We start from the raw sequence: 11,372 nt of genomic DNA, 5'->3' as shown, positions 1-11,372 counted from the left end.
TATTGGTCTCAAGCTGCAAGAGAAGCTAAGCTTTCGCATATACTGTTGATCTTTTTTTTGCGCGTGTTACACTTTAAGATATATCACACAAATGTGGCAGTAAAATTTTTAATAATCACATAAATGTCTGATCTTCAGGGTTTGAAATTCTTCTAAATGGCTCCTCATCAAAAAGTTGATTTTTAAATGAGAGTCAAACGCTCCGTGATTTAATAAATTCATGGTACATTCTTGCACATAGTTCAACTTACGTAAAAGGATATTGACTTTGAAAGTAATGCTTTTCAAACCAATATTTTCTCGCGACCTGTTAGAAATAGGTTCGTTACAGCAGTTGCCAGAGAGCGCAGATAAAAGGCGACACCGCGCTTGCGCAGCTACCATGATGTAGGGAACCCGTGTGTACGTACGTGTAAAACGGTGAAAGATCATACATTATGTCATAAAAGAAACAAGACATCAGAGTCTATTCCAAGAGCATCGGAATTCCGTGAACCATGTTAAAATGTGCACATTTAAAGTGCATAATTAACGTGTACTTTCGTATGTCCAGATTCCCAATGAAGCACACCTCGACCTGATTTTAAGCTTTTCAGTGGGGTTTTCGGGATGTAAATTTTCTTGGAGCACCAGTACTGTATTATATCATGTTTGGTTCTTTATTATAGCATAGTGCCGTACGTGCTATAAAATGAAAATGTGCACTTGAAATGCAGCGAACAGTTGAAACTAGCCACTACTGTTTCGTTTCAAATACAATGACTGCCTCTGCAGAAAAGGTTAATAAATGTCAAATTTTATTTACATACAGACAAAAATAACTTCATTGTTCCGCAAGGCAATTAACACTTGACTGTCAGAAAGGCGGAAATAAAATCTGAAACTAATGACAAATTTTAGCCTTCCGTAATTATGTGAATGTGTTTTAATTCACTTGATAGCTCCCGGCCACAGATATCGGTTTTGTTTTCATTTGAAGTGAGAGTAAACGAAGGGGAAACAGCAAAACCACTAAATGTAAACATGGGTCACGTGGAGACTACCCATTATTACTCAGACTGCTCTGCGCATCAGCCCCGGATCTACGATATTTGCGAACCGTGTCAATACTAAAAAAAATCGAATTTTCAAAATATGTTCGTCTTGTAGCGCACATCTTTCTGAAAAGTCTGAAACATAAAACATGTGTGTTCGAGGAAATGTAAGACATATTTGGCCTTAAGTATGCCAAAGTGCAGTGCCACGCCTCTTCATAAAGTATTCTTCTACCACACTCGAAACTATATTCAGGAGAGAGGAAATTGAAATGTCCTGTGTTGCCTCTCCTGCTCCCAAAAATCTCGCAGTTAATTGCAGATGGGATTATTTGTAATCGAGAGAACAAGAGCTCTTCAGAAAATTTTAACTCTTTATTGCCTATTAGTTAATAACTTGCTGTTTAGTGTGACATAAAATTAAATATAGGATATATAAAACCAATATTGACAAGAGATAAGCAAGAAATTACACATTTCTTCAAACCTAGGCTCCTAGCATTTTTTTCTCTCTAATCTTTCTACAGCTTTACATGGCATGCTTTCCTTTCTGCGAAATAATCTATTACCTCATCAAAGTTCGCCAAATGTTTTGCTACATGAAAAATCCAAATGTCGTTATCTAATACTGAAAAAGCTGTTAACACAAATAATACCTTGATGGGTGTGGTTTCTCGATCTGATTACGTCTATTTTGTCACTGTATGCTAGATAAAACAAAACAGGCCTTTCTAATATGGCAGCAATTTTGCAACACACCAAATAAACGAGACTGTTTCGGTTCAAATGGCCATTTTAATAACATAACAGAATATAATCCACGAAATACCAATATCAAGTGCCTATTAGGCCTACTACATGCAAAATGCTTTGCTAGGAAATAGTTTCATAATTCATTCATACGCACCAGTTTCTCAAGCATATTAGCTGAGGGAGTAAAGCTGAACGGATGAATGCCAATCGCTGTCTGATTATGTGGTTTATTGGGTTTGTGAATGATCAGCATTGCTATAATTACTAGCGAAATCCATAGATTCAGACTACCAGAATGGAAATAAACGACTGACAGGAATAATAGGTGAGAAAGATTACATATTATCTTCTCGTTCTATCCAAGAAAAAGAAATTTTGACAGAACATTTTTGGCCGGATCGCAAAACTAGTAAGGACCAGTAGTACAGTCCCCGGCTAGCAGCCGCGTAATTTCCATTCTGGAAGTATCCCGGATGGTGTAACAGTGTTATACAGTCCGGGTTATCTGGATACTTCCCACTAACACCAACCTATCAGAACTCCGGAGATGGGAACTCGCCCTTCAGTATATCCTCTCTTCCCGTTACCCACCAGGCTTCAACCTCCGCTAATTTCAAGTTGCCGCCGCTCATACCTCACCTGTCATTCGACATCTTTGCCTCTGTACTTCCGCCTCGACTGACATCTCTGCCCAAACTCTTTGCCTTTACAAATGTCTGCTTGTGTCTGTATATGTGCAGTCGGATATATATACCTGTCCTATTTTCCCCCTAAGGTAAGTCTTTCCGCTCCCGGGATTGGAATGACTCCTTACCCTCTCCTTTAAAACCCACATCCTTTCGTCTTTCCCTCTCCTTCCCTCTTTCCTGATGAAGCAACCGAGGGTTGCGAAAGCTTGAATTTTGTGTGTGTGTTTGTTTGTGTGTCTATCAACATACCAATGCTTTCATATGAATAATCAATAGATAAACATGCACTGGATGCTAGGCTCTTGTGAAAAAAGTTTTTTTTCCTCAAGAATATGAATTTGGCACCCCCCTTTCCCGGTAGCATCTAGCTGCTTGCCGCGACTGCTTGCACAGCCAACAGCAACATTCCTGTAGCCAGAAGCGAGAGAATCTACTACTCAAACGTGACACAACTGCGCATGCGCATGAGCCCGCGCGTAACTGCTAAAACAAATCTAATGTAAACAGTTGTGACTTCACGCTCATTGGAGGCAATTTGTTGTTATGAAGCACTGCATAGTCTTCCTAAAGCATTTGACTCATTTTCAGTTGGCAGGCGCTTGCATGAGCACTGTGTGTCGTTGTTGTATATGGCGCATTTCCTTTGCAATTTAAGTTATTTTCATTTTTTCTCTCGTTTATGTTTTATTGTTGAAGTATTATTCTGCAGTAGCGGGGTACTGTAATATCCTTTGTTAGAGTATCGGTTCTTACCAGGCAAAATTACACAAATTTAACTGAAAACTAAAACAATGAATAATTCCCGGAATTCTAAAAAAGTCCCGGGTTTTTCCCGGTTTCCTCCCGGATGAAAAAATTCCAGGGTTTTTCCTGGATCTCCCAGGTCATATACACACTGTAAGAAGAGAAATTTGTTAACATCAAATATAGACTATGTGTTAGGAAGTCTCTCCTGAAGGTATTTTTTCTGGACTGTGGCATGTACAGAAGTGAAACACTGATGATGAACAGTTTAGACAAGAAGAGCATAGAAACTTCTGAAATGTGGTGCTACAGAAGAATGTTGTAGATTAGATGAGTAGATCACATACCTAATGAGGTGTTGAACACAATTTGGGGAAAAAAGAAATTTGTGGCACAACTTGGTTAAAAGAAATCAAGGAATCACCAATTTAGCATTTGAGGGAAGTGTGGGGGGTAAAATCACAGAGTGAGACCAAGAGATGAATACAGTAAGCTGATTCAGAATGATGTAGGTTGCAGTGGTTATTAGAAGATGAAGCAGTTGCACAGAATAGAGTAGCATGGAGAGCAGCATCAAAACAGTCTTTGGACTGAATACCACAACAACAACACTAACAGGTCAAGGAAGGCTTTACACAAAGAACGTATCGATTTCTACATTTTGGCATGGGGGCATTACTTGCAACAGATTTTCAAGATCTGCTGGGAGAAGAGGCCTTGTACCAAATTCTGAAAGACTTAATCTTAGTTGATCCTTTGTTAGAGCTTCAGCTTCAACAAATCTAACTTTGTTTGTGTAAACAGATACTTTCACATGCAGTTTCTTCCAAGACACACTATGGATAAATTCGGGGTAAAAAATAAAACATTTTCATTTATGTCAATATTAACCATTTTATATATATATATTTGTAATGTATAAAAACACAAAACATAACATCTTTCTTTATATTAAAGTATAAAATTATGAGAGCTAAAAATTTACAGGTTAGCTTTTTTCTTTTTTACAAAAGAGAACACTGGGAAAACCTTACAATACATTACATTGTTACCTTACACACTTGTAATCAAACTTCATTCTTGTAATGTACATAAGTCATTTGTAAATACATTTGCATTTCTGCTCAACATTTGTACTTAAGACAATGGTCTTGTAAAATAAAAAGTAATTACTATTCTACATAGGTAATCACACTATACAAAACAAGAACAAATAATTTCACACACAACAGTACACAGAAATGTGAGTTGAATTTCACAGCCTTCAGATTGGTACAAAGTCATTAAAAATTTGACAAACATAAAACGAACATTTCTTGCTAATAGCAAATGTTATTCTTTGCTTCTGATAACAATTGCTCAGTCAGCATAAGAAAATACATGACACGTTCCACTTTGGCACACAGATATATGAAATCGGTTTCTCTGGAGACAAAAAAAAAATCCTCTTGTGATGTAAGGAAACTAAATCTTCCTCCACAGTACAACATGTCAATGAAAATACTGTACAAACTAATATACAACACTTCTGACACTACTTATGAAAGTGAAATAAATAAACTTAAGAAATGTAGCTAGGAAAACACTGATTATCCCTTGCGTGCACACACACACACACTCACACACACACTCACACACACACACACACAACACTCAATTAAACATTACTTTAAACAATAAACACTTTTAATATCTAAAGAGGAAGCCAGTACATGAACCTCAATGGTTTAAAAAGAGAGAGCACATAAGATACCACAAAGTTTGGAAATGGGATACAGTGCAGCATCAGAGCTAGTGACATATGTATGAGAAATTACCTCTTGAATTTTCACAATCAGAACAAGGCATATAATGTCCTTCAATTGATACTTTGGTTGTTTATAATCACATATTTGATAAAGTGTAATGCCACAATTTTATATGATACATTTATGTTAGACAATCATTGTGTCCCACAATGTATGAGATGTGTAAAAATTAATTATTAATTTTGGAGTTAATGAAGTCTACTGAAGCAAGCCATGACTATGATTTACAATACTACACAATATCAGCGTTAGAATCTCATCAGTTCAAACATAACAATTTTTATTTGTGTAATTTATGTACTACCCAACCGCGATATTATTGCACTTGGCCTCCTGTGGCCATTAAAAAAAAAGATACTGTGACGTTGCAGTAAACAAACAGTATCTACTTTTTTTTTTTTTTTTTTTTTTTTTTTTTTACAATGTGGAGTCTGAATAGCTTGAAAAACAAGTTGTCTGGTCGTTACAAAAGCAGAGCATATTCTGAAGGACTTCAAGTGCAAAAGTACACACATGAGCTGACTGAAATGCCCTCACACTCAGGTGCAATAACATTGTGGTTGACTTGTAGATCATATAGTTTACTTTCTTCTACTGAGGCTGCACTGTTTCACAGTACCATTCAAGCTGATAAGGGTTCCCTGAAGAACAGATGGCAAATTTGTGTTAAATATTAAAAATAAATTTTTGTTTACTTGTAGCTAAACTATTGCACTCTGTGTTTGACCAGTCAGAGAACTGATTCAAGGACTTTGTACCAGCTAATGAGGTAATGTAAGTAACTAATATATTTAAGTTCGGAGCAGTATTCCTTCTATGAATCACTAGAAGTCAGGAAATTATCATCAACATACGACAAAAGTGGTAATGACAGATTTTGTTACCATTCAGTAAATCTCAATAGTAAAGAAGGCTTGTAGTTGGACTGTTCCCCATTTGTTGGGCACAAATTTACTCTGTGCCAAGAGTGTACAAGTGGTGTTGCACGAATAAAAGGCAACTCTTCAATGGAAAACTCACATTGAAGTTCAGAACATGATCAGTTCAAGAGAGGTCAATGTGAAGAGAATAATAACTTATTTGTGAGTGTAGAGACAGTTTTGCTGTAACTCCATAAAATTTGAGAGACAGCATTGATGTCAGTGTAGCTGAAGTCTTTTGGGAAATGACCATATCCTCATTGGAATTCATTGAGGCTGTGATGCCCAACTACAATCAATCTATCACATCTAATTAAAGTTTGTTTTGGAATGCATATTTGTAAGAGAGAACAGTGCTAGGAATTTTTAAATATTGACATGATCTCTCTATATCCAGGTGAATGTTCTCACTTGAAAGTACTATGGTAGGAGGCATGTGAAAATTTTGTGTTATGTAATGAATAATTTGTGATCTGTTCTTCAAATATTATCAGCATTTGTGGATTATAATATTAGCTGTCAACATCTCAGGGAATATATTTATAATAGCACCTATTGTTACAGAAATCAAAACCTTTGCATGCAATACAATTTATAAAATAATTTATGAGTCACATTTCATAAAGCAATGAATTAGTGAGTAGTAAAACACTTTTGTTGTGTGTGGTGTGCTAGTCTTACACAATGGAATGAGAGTTAAAACAAAAGTAAGTGATTGATACAGAACAATGTCAATATGACTAAATGCTTCCAGTTACCCAATCACACAATATTCTTACAAATGAGATTTCTTATCATATAACAGCACCAAACTTTGCATTTAAAAATGTCCAACAGCATAATGAGAACATATCATCTATCAGTCCCTACAAATGCCCTTTTCTTATTGTACCTTACAGTTTTTGCAACTATAAATATACAGCAGTAACATGGTGTCCATTTTGTGTTATCACAAATGCACTTTTATTTCTAGCAGAAATTTTATGTTCTAGTCAGTATCTAGTTGGCTGTTTTATTGCACTTGCCATGTGCACTCCTATGCATATGGATGTTTGCATGCAAGAACATATGCATATTGTACAATAAAAAAATTCTACGAAAAAAACATTAATCTCAACTCTACCTTTTTGAACACTGCCACTGTGATTTCTGTCTTCTCAGTACCTCACAATTACACTTTTCTGATATTAAGCACGTAATTTCACATGCTTAATTTTAAAGAACTGAAAAAATAAAAAATACCACTGATGTGCCAGCTCTGTAATTTTACCACTTAATCTTCTCAAACATCAACTTCACAGCACCAAATAAGCTCTAGTTGGAGCAACAGTCTCCTGCAAATTATTAAGGAAAAAATTAATATCATATTAGAAATTGAGGGCAATATCTAATTTAAAGGAATTGAATATAAAGTTGAATACAGCAGATTAAAAGAAAAGACAGAATTTCAGATCAACAGCATCAGGAAAAATTCACAGAAGTAGAGATGAAAGATAGAGATATTTCTAAATGAAAACCAGTGAAGACTTCATACACGTATCAATGTCCCATTCTACCAGACTGCCATGACCCTTTTAACAGTGAAATCTATGAAATGTTTCCTTTCTGCTGCTCCATTTAAACTAAAATTACATGCTTCATAAAGAATAACCAAAAGAAATGAAAGGGAACTGCATCTAACAATCACACTCTTAATCAAATTCAGAGCAAGAAATCTGCTGTAGAAAGTTTTTGTATGGTATTTTTATAACTCCTAATAATGGTATCTATGACTTGGATGGGAAAAAAAAGAGAACTACTCGCCAGACAGCAGCAGAACAAAATACAAAGAAAGATGTTGATTTGTCTGATTTCACAACTAGGGCTCTTCTTCAGGCTTATGAGTGGAAAGGAGGAAAAGGGTCTGGAGAGTCTTAGTGATATAGTAAAAGTCACGCAGGACACTAAGTCAAAGAAGACTTATCAAACAGAATGAGAGGAAAAAATAGAATATTTTGTGGCAGAGATTACATAAGCTGCCACAGCCAGACTGCACAAATATCAAATGCTATCCAGTATCAATAATCCACTTCTCCCTCTCATCCTCTCCAGTAAGTCTCCCTTAACTTGGAATCCCAGATGACTTTTCCTATTTCACTAAACTCCTCTCAACTACACACCACCTGAACTTTTCACTTTTTGACTGAGTCTTCTGAATCCTATTATAACTTCAGTGTATTGAAGGGTTGTTACTAATGATAATTGAAACAGATTTGTTTCCATCTTAAGTTGATGAAAAATTTCAATATTTGCTCAAAGATGCTGAATAGGAAAATAGGCAAACACGTTGCACCATACATGAAAGTAAAATGAGACAAGTGTGGGGGAATCGGAAGCACATGGAAGCTGACTAGGAAGCTAACAACATCATGGAAGTGATGGAATGAAGAAAAGAAATAAAGAAGAGATGGAAGGAAGAACAGAAGGCATATTTAAAACATGCCATTGTTGAAATAATTGGAGATGAAGCATACAACATAAACTCATCAAATTCATATGTGTATAGGTTAGGAGAGGTAATGACACTGTCCAGCATTCTCTTGACGAGATTTAAGGAAACCAAGGACAACTTGTCTCAGGTCGGTGGGATGGGAATTTCAGCTCTGTTCTTCTTGAATATCAGTCCAATCCATTAACTACTGAGCAGCCTCACTTGGTTTGAAGAAGGTAACAGGGCTCTGAAAAGTGTGGATCTTAACCCTATAGCTGCTTCTGACACATATATCCATAACATACTTGCACGCTCTTTTTGCTGATGATGTGTGTATGCGGCAGAAGTCGACAGTGGCATGAGCATGAATGTTGGATATGTGTGTTTCAATGTTTTATTGCAACATACATACACAAGTTGAACTACAGCACACGTTTGTTAATCGTACTAATAACTTCATAATAATGCTCGCAGATGTCAAAAGACACTATTCTTATTTGCCTTTTGCAACTTTTGGTGATATTATAGAGTTTAAATGTGTACTAAACACTTAGAAAATGTGCAAGTGTGGGTTGTCGATGGCGGAAGTGGAAAGGTTGCTTATGAACAGTGGCAGTGAGACTGAAATTAATTTTATTTCATCTTCTAATGAGGATTCTGGCCCTTAGCAACTCAGGGCTGAGAAAATTGTTTTTCATGTTTGATGTGTTCACCTTCCATAAAATAAACTATGATTATGACGAAGGCCAAGATGACAACACAGAGCAGTCCCCTTCAGTGAAAAGAAAAGGCAAGTCTTTGGACAATTTTCAATGGCAGAGAAAGGAAATGTGCCTTGTGATACATAAGTCTGACTCATTAGATTCGGGTGTAAAACTTCCACTTGCAGACAGTTGTAATGTCTAGGAAATTTTCGATAAATCTTTTTGTGTCTAATACAGTTTCACTTATACTACTACAAGACACTAACAAGTATCATAAATACCCTGTGTAGAACATTATTATTCATTGGAATAGTTGTGTAAATGCTTCGAGAGATGTGTGTGTGGATGAAATGTACTGTTTACTGGTGCTAACCCTGATTATGTCACACAATGACAAGTTGAACATGTCAAAATACTGGTCATGAGCTGCTCTTCTTCATACTTTAATTTTTTCAAAATAATGTCTCAAGTCAGGTATCAGCTGTTGGTCCATATGCTTCATTTTTGTGACAATAACATTTCTTCTTAGGGTGACAGACTGTTCACAATATGGTCTGTAAAAGTGTATGTGAAAGAAGAGTTTCGATTTACTCTCACACCATTTCAAAATGTGTGTGCTGATGAAAACCTTCTCCTGTTCAAAGAGTGCCTCTTTTTCAAACAGTACATTCCGTCAAAAAGAAGTCTTCTGGAATAAAAATATTTGCTCTGAGTGACTGTGAAACTGGATTTCTTAGTTTCCACTGGTGCAACAAATGAAATAGGAACTAGCAAAGATTATTTGGGAAAATCAGGCAATATAGTGACAATGCTTCTGGAATCTCATCTGGGAAGAGGGCACCCATTTTTTGTTGACAACTGGTACACAAGTCCAGTATTTGCATGACAGAAGAATTAATCCATTAGATACAGTTCGCATGTATAGAAAAAAACATGCTAAATCTTGAATGAAAAAGGAGAAATGGAAGTAAAGTCGATGAGCACGCTACTGGTAATGAAATGGTGTGACAGGAGAGATGTATGCTTGTTGACTACATCATACAGCTGAAATGGCATCAACAGCAAAAAGCATCAAAAAAATCTTGAAGAACTCAAACAAAAATGCATGTTGGATTATAATCAATCAATACGAGCAGTAGAAAAGTGTGACATGATACTAGGTACAACTGAATGTGTTCGACAAACCCATTCTCTTTTCACTTCCTAGACTTCTCTTAAATTACCAGGTTAGGTACAAAGCTCACACATGGAAAAATTTGTCAATGCTGAAGTTAAATGCGAGTCATATTCAAGAATTTTTGGAAAAATATTATCACAAAACAACAAAATCTGGAGGCTGCTGATGAGAAGAGGAAAACCCCCTTGTGACTTCAAGGAAGACACATTCCAAGCACACTGCTGAATCATCTCAAGAAGGAAGGCACCCCATGAGAAGATGTATTGTTTGCAGTAAGAGAAACAAGTGAAGGGAATCATGGTATTGTTGCAAAAGATGTGATGTTGGACTGTATTTTGTTCCATGCTTCGAAATGTATTGCACCAGAAAGAATTTATGAAATGTATTGTTACCTTTTTATTTATTATTACCCATTGTTTATATCAATAAAAACAAAAGTGTGGCACTGCCTGTCATGCTTTCCTTGTACACTGTTTACATAGTTCTACTCGGAACTTGTCAATGGAATTTGGAATATATGTCGCTTGCAGCTGCTTCCAACCTATATAATCTACTGTTGCATAGCACTTCACTTCAGTAGACATGACAGCTTTACTCTTTGTACCCAACCTGTCTCTGAAAACTGTGTTTTCATGAAAATTTGTTAATTACATATATCAATTTCAAACCAGCAAATGGTAAATACAAAGTTCAAATGTGTTGGCAGCACTGAGTGAAATTTCTTTCCCTGCACCATTTCTCATCTCACAGTGGTCACAATGCTCCTTCAACAGTAACAGAAATATAAATGTGGCTCTAAAGGCGAGCCACACTGCATGCTAAAAAGGTCTTGCACAGCCACGAATGCTGCAAGACGCCCAGCTGTGCATGCAGCTGTCACGCTACTACAAAGAGCTCTGCAGTGAATGGGTTAAAAATGTTCTTTACTTGAATATATTATTCTCACTTAATAATTATGACACCACCAACTACACAGACTAAGAAATTAACAGTAGAGAGGTAAATAAAAAGTAGAGATTATTGTAGATTATATATCAGAATCAATTTGACTTTCTACACTTTTCAATCTTTTT

General features: G+C 36.1%; 1 protein-coding gene across 1 annotated transcript in view; it reads right to left on the bottom strand.

Annotated features, from left to right (window-relative positions):
• Positions 1-5,372: 5,372 nt before the first annotated feature.
• The window catches only part of LOC126161674 (GTPase-activating protein), a 134,952-nt gene continuing 128,952 nt past the window's right edge, over positions 5,373-11,372 (bottom strand). The window contains exon 20 of the mRNA XM_049917679.1: positions 5,373-7,282. The gene's annotated coding sequence lies outside the window, so the exon portion shown is untranslated. The remainder of the gene's footprint in view (positions 7,283-11,372) is intronic.

This window comes from Schistocerca cancellata, chromosome 2 (genome assembly GCF_023864275.1).
Source record: "Schistocerca cancellata isolate TAMUIC-IGC-003103 chromosome 2, iqSchCanc2.1, whole genome shotgun sequence".
Lineage (NCBI taxonomy): Eukaryota > Metazoa > Arthropoda > Insecta > Orthoptera > Acrididae > Schistocerca > Schistocerca cancellata.
The sequence above is the reverse complement of the archived record's forward strand: the minus strand, read 5'-3'. Positions and strand labels throughout refer to the sequence as shown.